Source organism: Schistocerca gregaria, chromosome 11 (genome assembly GCF_023897955.1).
Source record: "Schistocerca gregaria isolate iqSchGreg1 chromosome 11, iqSchGreg1.2, whole genome shotgun sequence".
Taxonomy (NCBI): Eukaryota; Metazoa; Arthropoda; class Insecta; order Orthoptera; family Acrididae; genus Schistocerca; species Schistocerca gregaria.
This window is the reverse complement of record NC_064930.1, coordinates 104,598,793-104,614,820: the sequence shown is the minus strand read 5'-3', so window position 1 is coordinate 104,614,820 and position 16,028 is coordinate 104,598,793. Positions and strand designations below refer to the sequence as shown.

At 45.4% G+C, this 16,028-nt stretch overlaps 1 protein-coding gene across 1 annotated transcript in view; it reads left to right on the top strand.

The window, feature by feature from the left end:
- The first annotated feature begins 3,091 nt into the window (after window positions 1-3,091).
- LOC126295146 (high affinity cGMP-specific 3',5'-cyclic phosphodiesterase 9A-like) overlaps window positions 3,092-16,028 on the top strand; it is a 2,007,270-nt gene continuing 1,994,333 nt past the window's right edge. Inside the window, exon 1 of the mRNA XM_049987432.1 lies at window positions 3,092-3,976. The gene's annotated coding sequence lies outside the window, so the exon portion shown is untranslated. The remainder of the gene's footprint in view (window positions 3,977-16,028) is intronic.

The following is a 16,028-nucleotide window of genomic DNA, read 5'->3' as shown; positions in this document are numbered from 1 at the left end:
TTGTACCTATGTTTTCCTTCCCAACTTCTGTGATGGCCCTATTTAGAGATGTCAATTCCTCTTACACGGCTTACATTCGATGAAAGGAAGGCAGTTTTAAGTACGGAAACATTAATGAGGTGCAGCGGCAATGGCGAAATGAGTATCAAACAGAGCCACCGACACGTTTAACGGTTGGTCGCATTAAAGACAAATTTGAAGCCAAAGGCTGCGTTAAAGACGTACACAAACAACGATCTGGACGATCTGTAACAGTAACAAGTGCAGCTAACTTCCGTCGTGTCTTACAACAGTTCACTCGCTCACCACGGAAGTCTGTGAGACAGTGTGCTCGTGAAACTGGAGTGAGTCGCTCACGTGTTCGGCGAATTTTGAAGACAGCAAAGTGGAAGTGCTACATTCCACGATTGCTGCACGCAGTGAACGAGGACGACCCAGATCGTAGAATGGGGTACTGCGAGTGGTTTACCAACATGGTGCGCAACGATGAAGAGTTTGCAGAGATGATTGTGGGGTCTGATGAGGCACAGTTCTAACTCAATGGTACAGTAAATTGCCACAATTGTATCTACTGGGCCACCGAAAATCCTGACGTCCGTGTAGACAAAGCCGTGAATTTGCCAGGAGTAAATGTGAGTTGTCTTACCGGGATTGATTGGGCCACTCTTCTTTGACGACACAGTTACCGGTGAGGTGTACCTTCAGGAGCTTCAAACATCCATTTTACCTGCCATCTGAGACTTGTATGGAGACGGAAGTGTTTACTTTCAACAAGATGGTGCCCCAGCCCACTACCAAAATCGTGTCAGGGCGTATCTCGACGAAAATCTACCAGGAAGATGGACAGGCCGTAGAGGGGCTGTGGAGTATCCACCACGTTCCCCAGACCTAAGTCCTCTGGACTTTTACCTGTGGGGAACACTAAACGATGTCATTTATCGACGAAAGCCACGCACATTGGATGAACTTCGAGAATCCATCGTATATTCATGTGCAAATATCCAACTGAACACGTTGCAGTCAGTAGTCCGTGTTGCGGTTCGGCGGCATCGTTTGTGTGTGGATGTTAATGGTGACCATTTCGAACACCTACAGTGATATCTTTGAGTTGGACTTTAAGCTACACTTTTGATAAAAAAGAGACAACTCCGTCAATTACTTTCCAAATTATGGACTTTTAAACAGTCGATATATCTTTTTGGTCTCCTCCGTATACAAAAAGGTACGGCCAAACTTTCAGAAACATTCCTCACACACAAAGAAAGAAAAGATATTATGTGGAGATGTGTCCGGAAACGCTTAATTTCCATGTTAGAGCTCATTTTAGTTTCGTCAGTATGTACTGTACTTCCTCGATTCACCGCCAATTGGCCCAATTGAAGGAAGCTAATGTTGACTTCAGTGTTTGTGTTGACATGCGACTCATTGCTCTACAGTACTAGCATCAAACACCTGTACGTAGCATCAACAGGTTAGTGTTCATCACGAACGTGGTTTTGCAGTAAGTACAATCTTTACAAATGCGGAGTTGGCAGATGCCCATTTGATGTACGGATTAGCACGACCTAATAGCCGTGGCGCGGTACGTTTGTATCGAGACAGATTTCCAGAACAGAGGTGTCCCGACAGGAAGACGTTCGAAGCAATTTATCGGCGTCTTAGGGAGCACGGAACATTCCAGCCTATGACTCGCGACTGGGGAAGACATAGAACGACGAGGACACCTGCCATGGACGAGGCAGTTGACGATAACCCTAATGTCAGCGTCAGAGAAGTTGCTGCTGTACAAGGTAACGTTGACCACGTCACTGTATGGAGAGTGCTACGGGAGAACCAGTTGTTTCCGTACCGTGTACATCGTGTGCAGGCACTATCAGCAGGTGAATTGCCTGCGCGGGTACACTTCTGCGAATGGTTCATCCAACAATGTGTCAATCCTCATTTCAGCGCAAATGTTCTCTTTACGGATGAGGCTTCATTCCAACGTGATCAAATTGTAAATTTTCACAATCGACATGTGTGGGCCGACGAAAATCCGCACGCAATTGTGCAACACGTCATCAACACAGATTTTCTGTGAACGTTTGGGCAGGCATTGTTGGTGATGTCTCGATTGGGCCCCATGTTCTTCCACGTACGCTCAATGGAGCACGTTATCATGATTTCATAGAACATGTGCCTTTACAAGTACGACGTAACATGTGGTTCATGCTGATGGAGCTCCTGCACATTTCAGTCGAAGTCTTCGTACGGTTCTCAACAACAGATTCGGTGACCGAGGGATTGGTAGAGGCGAACCAATTCCGTGGCCTCCACGCTCTCCTGACCTCAATTTATGGGGGCATTTGAAAGCTCTTGTCTACGCAACCCCGGTACCAAATGTAGAGACTCTTCGTGCTCGTATTGTGGACGGCTGTGATACAATACGCCATTCTCCAGGGCTGCATCAGCGCCTCAGGGGTTCCATGTGACGGAGGGTGGATGCGTGTATCCTCGCTAACGGAGGACATTTTGAGCATTTCCTGTAACAAAGTGTTTGGAGTCACGCTGGTACGTTCTGTTGCTGTGTGTTTCCATTCCATGATTAATGTGATTTGAAGAGAAGTAATTATATGAGCTCTAACATGGAAAGTAAGCGTTTCCGGACATATGTCCACATAACATATTTTCTCTCTTTCTGTGTGAGGAATGTTTCCTGGAAGTTTGGCCGTACCTTTTTGTAACACCCTGTATACCTCGTCTTATCAGAAGGTCGTCTTATACGCCGAAATAGACGGTAGGTAGCAGCACGGTACGAACACAGCCTGTCTGGTTGTTGCGATGTGGCGGCAGGTGGAGCGCTGGTCGATTAAATGCAGCGCGCCTTGTGTTTCTGATCGCGCCGGGGCAGGGGAGGGGCAAGGGAGCGCTGGAGGGGGAGAGGGGAATGACCGAAAAAAGGTACTCGCCCGGCGCGCCGGCAGGAAGCATGTGCGCTTGCGGCCGTGTGCCGCGAAGGGTGGGGGGAGAGGGGCGACGGTGATTCGAGCGGCCGCGGCAGTGGAGGGGGGCGACTGTAACATCCGAAGATCGGCGCGCAGCGGCGGCCGCTCAGTGCGCAGCGGACTGCGGTCGCGAAACGATCGCGCTAACGGACTCGGCGGGGCGGCGCGAGAAAACAGACGCGATGAAGGGCGAATAAAGCGGACCGCTAGCCGGGCTCGCAAGGCTCCGTCATTCACATATAAACACACAAGCGCAGCAGCATCCGCCGGACGATCTCAAGGTCGCGTGCGGCTATCCACACACTCGCTACTCTTTTTATTTACCCTCTCTCTCTTCCCGCCTGTGCCCTCCACTCTACCATCCCCCCCCACCACCGCTGCCGATACGCCACTCCAGTTCTTCTCCTCTCAGTTCACACACAGACAGCGCCGAAATCCCGCTCCTCCCACGCTGACAGCGGCGCTTCCTGCAGTTACGTGAAAAATCTCGCCGGCAGTGCGTTCCAGCGACCGGTTTTGTTCCGTGCGACCTGTTATAAACACTGCCGCTGTCTGTTACGTACGTGTCGCTGATCCTAGCCGCGAGAGCAAAACAAAAAACAAACATAAATAAAAACCACAAACACGCGCGCGCGCGGGGAGAATCAGCTGAGTAGCACGTGGAAAGCGCAGACGGGAAACACAAACAAGTCTCTCTGGCTGTCCTCGCTCCACGCGACAGCAACATCACCACCGTGTAAACACGCCAGAAAAGTATTTCATTGTGCTGGTGACATCACTCGTACTAACCCAGCGGTCGCAGTTTACCCGGCTGCATACGCCATACTACAGGGCCTGTGTTTACATTCGCTCGACACTAGACGTCAAGAACGCTTCGAGACGACAAACAGTTGCGAATCTCAACAAGAAAGCCACGGACGTGTGTTCCCTCGGCGACTGGACCTGTGCCAGGGAGATTTGCGCGGACGAAGACTGTGGAAAACGGCAACAAGGTGAGTATCCCACCTCCATATTCATTTTGCGGCGTTTCTCCTACACTGCAGGATTACCTTCTTCGGGTGCAGGTGTTCGATCAGCCGAATGTGCTGGGAAAACGCGAGTGCTCCCAGACGTAGTCACCGACTCACGGCGAAGCCACACAAAACGGGGCTTAAATAGTAACACCCGTAATTAATACGATTATAGTAATTGTTAATAAGGCGTGACTTGTCTTACTGAAATCTGACTAACCAGAAGACGTTCAGGGGAAAAAATCGTAATTATAACAGACGGCGAGTCAAGAGTACTCTCGTTGTCACCGAGTTAATAAACTGTCACTCACAAAAACTGCAGTCAATCTATTTCAGAAATGCTTCTGATTAAGTTCAAGTCCAAATCACAACAACATACTTCGTCACTAATCAACAGAACGAGTCCCCCACGTCCAAACTGCCAAACGCTTCCGTCCAAATTCGAAATTAACATTGTTACATTTTCTTGTGACGAATACTAAGTTCCATTTTAAATCTCTAACTAGTTCTTGATTCAGTACAATTTTAAGGAGAAATCCACAACTGTAGCATGGCGCTGTATGCATTAATGCCCCACCAAATATGAAACAACGCTGTTTTTATATTTTTTATTATTTTATAAAAGTTGAATCTTCTGCCGTCGCGATTATGTGCTCCCAGATTCCTCCCTGGCCACATTCTCGACCGACCATTTGCTGGTAGTCACACTTGAAAGTGATACCCTGTGATACATACGTCCTTCCTACAAATTATTTTTCATACTGATTAAACACAGGAGTTTCCCCCTTTTTGTACGGTGATTGCACCCTTAGCTGTCGCGTTACCTAACATCATCTCCAAGCGAGCAGGTTCCTGACTTGGTTTACAAACTAAATTACCACGGTCACAGTAATCCATCCCTTACACTTTCCCTCCCACAAACCGCCTGTTTTTCTTGTAAAAACAAAAAAGGAAACATACCGCCTTTAGTTATAAATCGCGATTTTCGTTTCAACACACAATACATTGCTTGGTCTACCTTATTTATTTACTACTGGCCCGTTCACAGAGATATATTAAGAGGTGGTGCATTGTGACGACAATCTTTACAAAACTTAAGATAAAACTGAAAAATGAATTACTGTTTCAGTGGTGGTTTTACAGTTTTCAAACACAGTTGGTGGACATACTTATATACATATATACGCTATTCGCTTCACAATACATCTGTAAACAAAAGGCCGGCCGCGGTGGCCGAGAGGTTCTAGGCGCTTTAGTCCAGAACCGCGCGACTGCTACGGTCACAGGTTCGAAACCTGCCTCGGGCATGGACGTGTGTGGTGTCCTTAGTTAGGTTTAAGTAGTTGTAAGTCTAGGGGACGGATGACCTCAGATTTTCAGTCCCATACTGCTGACAAGGGAACCTCCCCATCGCACCTCCCTCAGGTTTAGTTATAAGTTGCACAGTGGATAGGCCTTGAAAAACTGAACACAAATCAATCGAGAAAAGAGGAAGAATTTGTGTAGAACTATAGTGCTCAGAGCCATTTGAACCATTTGAACCTTAGGTTAGTTAGGTTTAAGTAGTTCTAAGTTCTTGGTAACTGATGACCTCAGATGTTTAAGTCCCATAATGCTCAGAGCCATTTGAACCATTTGTAAACAAAATTTAAACAAGTTAAAGAGTATAAAAAAACAACGTTCATAGACACATATACGTACATACATTCTGTGCAAGATGATACAAATATTCCCACAACCAGTGTCATTTTGGATAATATACATGTGGTTAATGGGCCGCACCGCTGTAAATTACTGAAACAACTAAACTGCCGACGTTTCGACCGACACACTGAGGTCCTCTTGAGCGGGGTTTGCTGAAGAGATCCAAAGCAACTTAATTGTTTTAGTAATTTACAATGATACGGCCGAAAAATCAAAATTACTTTACCCAAATTGATACAATGGTGTTTATCATTTTCAAAAAAAAAAAAAAAAAAAAAAAAAGGTTCAAATGGCTCTGAGCACTGTGGGACTTAACTTCTGCTGTCACCAGTCCCCTAGAACTTAGAACTACTTAAACCTAACTAACAACCTAAGGACATCAGACACATCCATGCCCCAGGCAGGATTCGAACGTGCGTCCGGAGTGGTAGCGCAGTTCCAGACTGAAGCGCCTAGAACCGCTCGGCCACAACGGCCGGCTTATCATTTTCAAAACTATTTGTATACCATATGTGGAAACAACATATTTACTTTTGGATATTCTTTCACATGTTCGGATTTTGTGCACAAATTTAGTGGGAAACAAAGGTATGTGTCTTCGCTATCTTTACTTCAATCATTAGGCCTTTCTTGCTTTTCCTGTTATACATACCCATCGCTTCCGCAACGTTCCACGACTTTTGCTCAGAACTGGCTTAAATCTTCTTATCTGGAGAGGCAATCTTTCTCCTCTCATTTTTTTTCGTGATATTCATTCCAGTTTCTCCTATTTTCTTGTATTTTGTTGAGTATTTTAAATACATTCAGTTCTTCCATAAGTTCCGAATTTCGAAATCTGTCGGCTGCTGTGCATCTTTTAATGCTCTTACAAATCTCAACTGTGTGGCCGAGCGGTTCTAGGTGCTTCAGTCCGGAACCGCACTGCTGCTACGGTCGCAGGTTCGAATCCTACATCAGGCATGGATATGTGTGATGTTCTTAGGTCAGTTAGGTTTAAGTAGTTCTAAGTAGCGGACTGATGACCTCAGATGGTAAGTCCCATAGTGCTTAGAGCCATTTGAACTATATTTTAATTATAACCAAGTGTTGGAATGCAATTGTCTTAACAAATTTCAGTTTCTGTTTCTTTCTCGGTTTTTATTGGTTAGACACCCGTGTATTGTTGCACATCATTATGTTCCCGAACTTTGCTAATATGTTCTCAATGCCTTCGTCATAACATGAATAGTTAAAATGTTTCATCTGCGCTTTGGACTACTGTTAATCACAATTTCTGTCCGTACAGCATGCTTTCCTTTAAAACCCACTGATTTTGTCTTCATTTCTGAAATCGTCAAATGGTACTCTTCACAAGTCTTACTTAATAAATGTATTTTCCTTTGTAGAAAATCATGTGAAACCTAATTCGCAGTTTTCTCACGCGGCATAGTGAAAGCTTTGGATCAAGGCAATAAGGTAGTAGCTGTATTTCATGATTTCCGAAAAGCGCTTGACTCAGTACCACACCTACATTTTTTCAAATGTGTGATCATATGGGGTATCAAATTAAATTTGTGACCGGATTGAGGACTTTTTGGTAGGGAGGACGCAGCGTGTTATCCTGGATATAGAAGTAACTCCGGATGTGTCCCAGGGAAGCGTGTTGCTGCTCACTTTGTATAATAATAACCTTGCAGACTAGGTTAATGGTAACCTGAGATTTTTCCCTGATGATGCATTTATCTGTATTGTCTAAAAGAAGCTGCCTAAATCTTCAGTCAGGTCTTAGCAATACTTCAAAGTGGTGCAGAGCCTGGCAACTTGCTTTAAACATTCAAAACTGTAAAATTGTGCATTTCGTAAAATGAAAAACTTTGTATCCTAGGACTGCAATATCAGTGAGACACAGTTGGCATCGTCCAATTCATACAAATACCTGGGGGTAACACTGGACTCGCATTCGGGAGGACGACGGTTCAATTCCGTCTCCGGCCATCCTGATTTAGGTTTTCCGTGATTTCCCTATATCGTTTCAAGCAAATGCCGGGATGGTTCCTTTAAAAGGGCACGGCCTATTTCCTTCCCTAACCCGAGCTTGCTCTCCGTCTCTAATGACCTCGTTGTCGACGGGACGTTAAACACTAACCACCACCACCACCACCACATGGGGGTAACAATTTGTGGGGATATGAAATGGAATGATGACGTAGGTTCAGTCGTAGGTGAAGCAGGTGGTAGACTTGGGTTTATTGGTAGAATACTGGGGAAGTGCAGTCAGTCTAGAAAGGAGATTGCTTACAAATCCATAATAGACTATTGCTGAAGTGTGTGCGACCCATAGCCAATGGGATTAGCAGGGAATATCGAACGTATACAGAGAATGGCGGCACGATGGTCACACGTTTGTTTAACCTATGGGAGAGTGTCACAGAGATACTAAAAGAACTGAACTGGCAGTCTCTTGAAGACAGATGTAAATTGGCCCAAGGAAGTCAATTACCAAAGTTTCAAGAACAGGTTTCAAATGATTACTCTAGGAATATAGTACAACTCTTGCGTATCGCTCACATAGAGGTCGTGGAGATTAGATTAGAATGAATACTGCACACAGAGAGGTTTTCAAACAATCATTGTTCCCGCGCTCCATACGTGAATGGGACGAGAAGAAACCCAAATAACTGGTACAATACGACGTACCCCCTCCCACGCACCTCACGGTGATCTGCGGAGTTGCGGAGTATAGATGGGGATGTAGATAGAATGAGATTTTCACTCTGCAGCGGAGTGTGCGCTGATATGAAACTTCCTGACAGATTAAAACTGTGTGCCGGACCGAGACTCAAACTCGGGACCTTTGCCTTTCGCGGACAAGTGCTCTACCATCTGAGCTAACCAAGCACGACTCACGCCCGGTACTCACAGCTCTACTTCTGCCAGTATCTCGTCTCCTACCTTCCAAACTTAACGGAAGCTCTCCTGCGAATCTTGCAGAACTAGCACTCCTGGAAGAAATGGCTTAGCCACAGCCTGGGGGATGTACCCAGAATGAGATTTTCACTCTGCAGCGGAGAGGCCCCGAGTTCGAGTTTCGGTCCGACACACAGTTTAAATCTGCCAGGAAGTTTTCGGGGATGTAGATGTTTATCATCTTCATTCTCCGCAAGCAGTCTGACGTTGTCTGCATATACACGGTCCAGTCACTTCTATGTGTATTCGACACTACCGTGCAATAACCTCACAAACGGCAGCTGGTAACATTATCAGTGGAGGGTATATAAATCGTGTCGCAGGAACGCTGAGAACAATGCAATCGTTGTCGTAATTCGGAAATATACCAGTTTATCTGGCGTCTAAAACGACATGACCATTGGCCCTCGGGCAAAATGGCGCTATCCAAAACCGGCGCCGAGGTAACTGTGGACCACCACAGGCCATATACACTGTGTGATCGAAAGTATCCGCACACCTGGCTGAAAATGACTTACATGTTTGTGGCGCCCTCCATCGGTAATGCTGGAATTGTGTTGGCCCGCCCTTAGCCTTGATGACAGCTTCCACTCTCGCAGGCATACGTTTAGTCAGGTGCTGGAAGGTTTCTTCAGGAATGGCATCCCATTCTTCACTGACTGCTGTACTGAGGAGAGGCCTGGCATGAAGTCGGCGTTCCAAAATATCCCAACGGTGTTCTATAGGATTCAGGACAGGACTCTGTGCAGGTCAGTCCATTACAGGGATGTTATTGTTGTGTAACCACTCCGCCACAGGCTGTGCGTTATGAACAGGTGCTCGATCGTGTTGAAAGATGCAGTCGCCATCCCCGAATTGCTCTTCAACAGTGGCAAGCAAGAAGGTGCTTAAAACATCAATGTAGGCCCGTGCTGTGACAGTGCCACACAAAACAACAAGGGGTGCAAGCGCCCTCCATGAAAAACACGACCACATCATAACACCACCGCCTCCGAATTTTACTGTTGGCTCTACACACGCTGGCACATGACGTTCACCGGGCATTCGCCGTACCCACACCCCGCCATCAGATCGCCATATTGTGTACCGTGATTCGTCACTCCACACAACGTGTTTCCACTGTTGAATCGTCCAATGTTTACGCTCCTTACACGAAGCGAGGCGCATTTTGGCATTTACCGCCGTGATGTGTGACTTATGAGCAGCCGCTCACGAGGCCTAATTGTCACAGTACTTGCAGTGGATCCTGATGCAATTTGGAATTCCTGTGTGACGGTCTGGGTAGATGTCTGCCTATTACACATTACGACCCTCTTCAACTGTCGGCGGTCTCTGTCAGTCAACAGAAGAGGTCGGCTTGTACACTTTTGTAGTGTACGCGTCCCTTCACGTTTCCACTTCTGTCTCACATGGAAAACAGTGGACGCAGGGATGTTTAGCATTGTGGAAATCTCGCGTACAGACGTACGACCCAAGTGACACCCAGTCACCTGACCACGTTCGAAGCCCGAGAGTTCTGCGGAGCGCCCCCATTCTGCTCTCTTACGATGCACAGTGACTACTGAGGTCGGTGATTTGGAGTACCTGGCAGTAGGTGGCAGCAAACTGCACCTAATAAGAAAAAAAACGTACATTTTTGGGGTGGCCGGATACTTCTGGTCACATAGTGTATGACCGGGGCGAACGACGGCTGCGGAGATGTGTACGGGCGAATAGATGTCCAACAGCTAAACAACTAACCGCTCAGATCAACCAACATTCTAACTACAGTGCCTTCTCAACCGACCGTTCAGCGGACGTTGCTGCGTTTGGGCCTCTGCAGCAGGCACCTGCTTCACGCACCAATGGTGACTGCTGTTCATTGGCTGTAATTTGCATCCCAGTACAACAACCGGACGTCCAGTGAATTGCGACAGGTGGAATTTTCGGACGAATCAAGTTTTATGCGCCTTTGGCGTGGAAAGTGTGAAAGCAAATGCCTTGCAACAATCGTCAGAAAGGTACGGGGCGAAGGAGAATGTCTTCGTGGCATTCCCTGCGTGATTTCGTCATTTTGGAGGGAAAAGGGATAAGTACAAGTATGCATCTATCCTCGGGGACCATGTCCGCCCCTCCATGCAGTCTGTTTTTCCTCGGCACGGTGGCAGCTACCAGCACGACAATGCAACGTGTCGGACAGGTCATAGTGCACAGTAAGAGACAGAAACATTGGCCGGACCGATAACATAGAGTCCAATGACAGAGCACTGCCCATACCCGAGTTCAGAAGTGCCACTGTTCACAAATCTAGCGGTCCGTGGAGCATCAGCCTGGGGTTTACATAGTCAAATAGACGCAGTATAACAGTTACGGTGTATCAACAAGACTCATCCGATTTGATACATCTATATATCTGTAACTAATAAACATACACAATGAATTTTTGGCGAATGGGAACTCGAGAGTTATTTTTCATACCTTTTCATTCTTGTTGTCGTGGTTTTCAGTCCTGAGACTGGTTTGATGCAGCTCTCCATGCTACTCTATCCTGTGCAAGCTTCTTCATCTCCCAGTACCTACTGCAACCTACATCCTTCTGAATCTGCTTAGTGTATTCATCTCTTGGTCTCCCTCTACGATTTTTACCCTCCTCGCTGCCCTCCAATACTAAATTGGTGATCCCTCGATGTCTCAGAACGTATCCTACCAACCGATCCCTTCTTCTTGTCAAGTTGTGCCACAAACGTCTCTTCTCCCCAATTCTATTCAATACCTCCATATTAGTTATGTGATCTACCCATCTAATCTTCAGCATTCTTCTGTAGCACCACATTCCGAAAGCTTTTATTCTCTTCTTGTCCTAACTATTTATCGTCCATGTTTCACTTCCATACATGGCTACACTCCATACAAATACTTTCAGAAACGACTTCCTGACACTTAAATCTATACTCGATGTTAACAAATTTCTCTTCTTAAGAAACGCTTTCCTTGCCATTGCCAGTATACATTTTATATCCTCTCCACTTCGACCATCATCAGTTATTTTGTTCCCCAAATAGGAAACTCCTTTACTACTTTAAGTGTCTCATTTCCTAATCTAATTCCCTGAGCACCACCCGACTTAGTTTGACAACATTCCATTATCCTCGTTTTGCTTTTGCTGATGTTCATCTTGCACCCTCCTTTCAAGACACTGTCCATTCCGTTCAACTGCTCTTCCAAGTCCTTTGCTGTCTCTGACGGAATTACAATGTCATCGACGAACCTCAAGATTTTATTTCTTGTTCAATATGCCCCCTTGAGGTCCACGGCATATATCAGTGAGCACTATGGGACTTTACCTCTGAGGTCATCAGTGCCCTATAACTTAGAACTACTTAAACCTAACTAACCTAAGGACATCACACACATTCATGCCCGAGGCAGGATTCGAACCTGCGACCGTAGCAGTCGCGCGGTTCCGGACTGTATCGCCTAGAACAGCTCCCAGTTGTTCATGCTTTGTGCTGTAGGAGGATCTACACCGTACCTAGTACGAAAGTCACGCTGAACTTTTATCACTGACCCACACTACGCAAAATGTAGATTACAAAACGCTTTCTGTTGTTCCGACACCATTTTTACTAGGACTGAAGTGGGAGCACACTGTTGCTATCTATCGGGTGCCACGTAAAACTCGAGCGTTTGCTCTTTCCAACAGTGCGTTGTTCGCGTACTTAACTCAAATAACATAACAGTTATGACTTGTTAAAATCGGAAGATTCATTTTCGTACACCCTGTGTATGTCGAGATCCGTTCCAATTTAACACATCATATCATTTCTTTTGAAAACAATTATTCGAGCACATAGTAATGCCTGAAATATAAGAACTCCCCCTCGGTATATTTACTACAAGACGAGCATTTCACATCTGTTTCAGTGGCTGCGTGGATAGCCTGAGGGTTTACGAACGTAGAGGACGAGCGGTCGGTCTAGTTGGGATGATTTATCTTTTTTTTAAAAATTTAGATCTGTGCAGGTCACATTTTAAACCTTAATTCGCTACTAATTGTGCAGTTATATGCATTTCTAGGTTCCAAATTCTTTCAAAAGATTCCATTCTATATAGTGTAATCTTTAAACAAACAGACCACTGGTCTTAGTAAAAATATTGAAAATGGATGTATTTCCAGAATGAAATTTTCACTCTGCAGCGGAGTGTGTGCTGATATGAAACTTCCTAACAGATTAAAACTGTGTGCTTGACCTAGACTCAAACTTGGGACCGTTGCTCTTTCGCACTCAGATTCTCTACCGGCTGAGCTACCCAAGCATTATTATTACTTATTTCTTTATTTTTGTTTTCTATTTTTATATTTTATTTATTATTTCTTATTTTTTATTTGGTTCATTCTTCATGGGAGATAATTACCAGACGGCCGTGGTGGCCGAGCGGTTCTAGGCGCTACAGTCTGGGACAGCGTGACCGCTACGGTCGCAGGTTCGAATTCTGCCTCTAGCATGGATGTGTGTGATGTCCTTAGGTTAGTTAGGTTTAAGTAGTTCTAAGTTCTAGGGGACTGATGACCTCAGAAGTTAAGTCCCATAGTGCTCAGAGCCATTTGAACCATTTTTGATAATTACTATGGATGAGGACTTCTTCCCTATTCTTGTCAATTCTTTGCCTCGAAGAATCCAAGCTGTTCCTGACGCCAATTCCATGTGGACAAAATCCTTAAGCTATACGTAACCTATTCCACATTTTATTTTAATTCGTTTTTCTGTAAAATGCCAACAATATTAATTTCAAAACTTAAATCTACTTTCTACTACATTATTTGTATCCTTATCGGAGGTCAGATCAGTATCACTTTACAAGGGTGATTATTTTCATTGCTATAGGAGGTCAGATAAATATTGCCTGCCAAGGAGGATTATTTTTAGGCATGTAATTCACAAACCATAATACACTGCTGGCCATTAAAATTGCTACACCAAGAAAAAATGCAGGTGATAAATGGGTATTCATTTTCACGCAATTTGGGTCCATAGATCCTGAGAAATCAGTACCCAGAACAACCACCTCTGGCCGTAATAACGGCCTTCATACGCCTGGGCATTGAGTCACACAGAGCTCGGATGGCATGTACAGGTACAGCTGCCCATGCAGCTTCAACACGATACCACAGTTCATCAAGAGTAGTGACTGGCGTATTGTGACGAGCGAGTTGCTCAGCCACCATTGACCTGACGTTTTCAATTGGTGAGAGATTTGGAGAATGTGCTGGCCAGGGCAACAGTCGAACATTTTCTGTATCCCGAAAGGCCCGTACATGACCTGCAACATGCGGTCGTGCATTATCCTGCTGAAATGTAGGGTTTCGCAGGGATCGAATGAAGGGTAGAGCCACGGATCGTAACGCATCTGAAATGTAACGTCCGCTGTTCAAAGTGCCGTCAATGCGAACAAGAGGTGAGCGAAACGTGTAACCAGTGGCACCCCATACCATCACGCCGGGTGATACGCCAGTATGGCGACGACGAATACACGCTTCTAATGTGCGTTCACAGCGATGTCACCAAACACGGATGCGACCATCATGATGCTGTAAACAGAACCTGGATTCATCGGAAAAAATGACGTTTTGCCATTCGTGCACCCAGGTTCGTCGCCGAGTACACCATCGCAGGCGCTCCTGTCTGTGATGCAGTGTCAAGAGTAACCGCAGCCACGGTTTTCGAGCTGATAGTCCATGCTGCTGCAAACGTCGTCGAACTGTTCCTGGAGATGATTGTTGTCTTGCAAACGTCCCCATTTGTTGACTCAGGGATCGAGACGTGGCTGCACGTGCTGCGGATAAGATGCCTGTCAAACGCGAGCAGCAATGTCGCGATACGATAAACCGCAATCGCGGTAGGCTACAATCCGACCTTTATCAAATCGGGAACGTGATGGTACGCATTTCTCATCCTTACACGAGGCATCACAACAACGTTTCATCAGGCAACGGCGGCCAGCTGCTGTTTATGAGAAATCGGTTGGAAACTTTCCTCATGTCAGCACGTTGTAGGTGTCGCCACCGGCGCCAATGTTGTGTGAATGCTCTGAAAAGCTAATCATTTGCATATCACAGCATCTTCTGCCTGTCGGTTAAATTTCGCGTCTGTAGCTCGTCATCTTCGTGGTGTAGCAGTTTTAATGGCCAGTAGTGTACCTATTTACTGAAGAGAATACTGAATAAAATAAAAAAAGAAAATATAATTTAATAACAAAAAGTAAATAAAGCACGAAACATTTGCGAAGAGATAAAAGAAAAGGCTGCAGGAGATTCGACAAATCACATACTACAGCTACAATTACAGTAAGCGGACACGGTACCAAGGAACTACCGATCACGTCTTTTTAGCATAGTGGTCGAATAGGCCTACCATGTTTGAAGAACGAATATTTTAAAAAATTGGAAATTTGTGGTAATTTCTATGGGACGCAACTGCTAAGGTCATCGGCCCCTAAACTTGCTTACGCACTACTTAATCTAAATTAAACTAACATCCACTACTTAATCTAAGTTAAACTAACTTAACGCCAAGCACAAAACACACACACACACACACACACACACACACACACACACACACACAGACAGACACCAATGACCAAGGGAGGACTCAAACCTCCAACGTGTAGAGGTAGAGGGGGGAGGGGCGGGGGGGGGGGGGGGGGCAGCCGCGCAAGCCATGACAAGGCGCCTGAGACCGCGCGGCTATCCCGCGCCTAACGAACATTAAACTGGAAACAACAGATACTGCAAGACACATCCGCTCGCTCGTGTAAACCGCGCGTAAGGACTTAGAAAAAGATGCCAGTCAGCTGATACGTTTCTCTTAGCTAAAAACTACAGATACACCATGCGACGGCCGAAGTAATTACAAATAAATACATCAGTTTTCAATATTTTTACTATGACCAGTTGTCTATTTGTTTAAAAAGTGGTTGAAATGGCTCTAAGCACTATGGGACTGAACATCTTAGAACTACTTAAACCTAACTGACCTAAGGACATCACACACATCCATGCCCGAGGCAGGATTCGAACCTGCGACCGTAGCAGCAGCGAGGTTCCAGACTGAAGCGCCTAGAACCGCTCGGTCACAGCGGCCGCCATTTGTTTAGACTGTTATACAATGGGATCTCTGAGAGAATGTGGGACCTAGAAATGCCTAAAAATCTACAATTTGTAGCGAATTAAGGTTCAAAACATTACCTGCACTGATCTACTCGTAATTAAAAAAAAGAATGATAATTGCCTGGAGTTAGATTCGTACGGTCGTTCTTTTTGTTCATATACCGTCAGCTTATCCACTCAGCCACCTTATTTATACCATTGCACTATATTTTATTTTTTAATTTATTTTTTAAC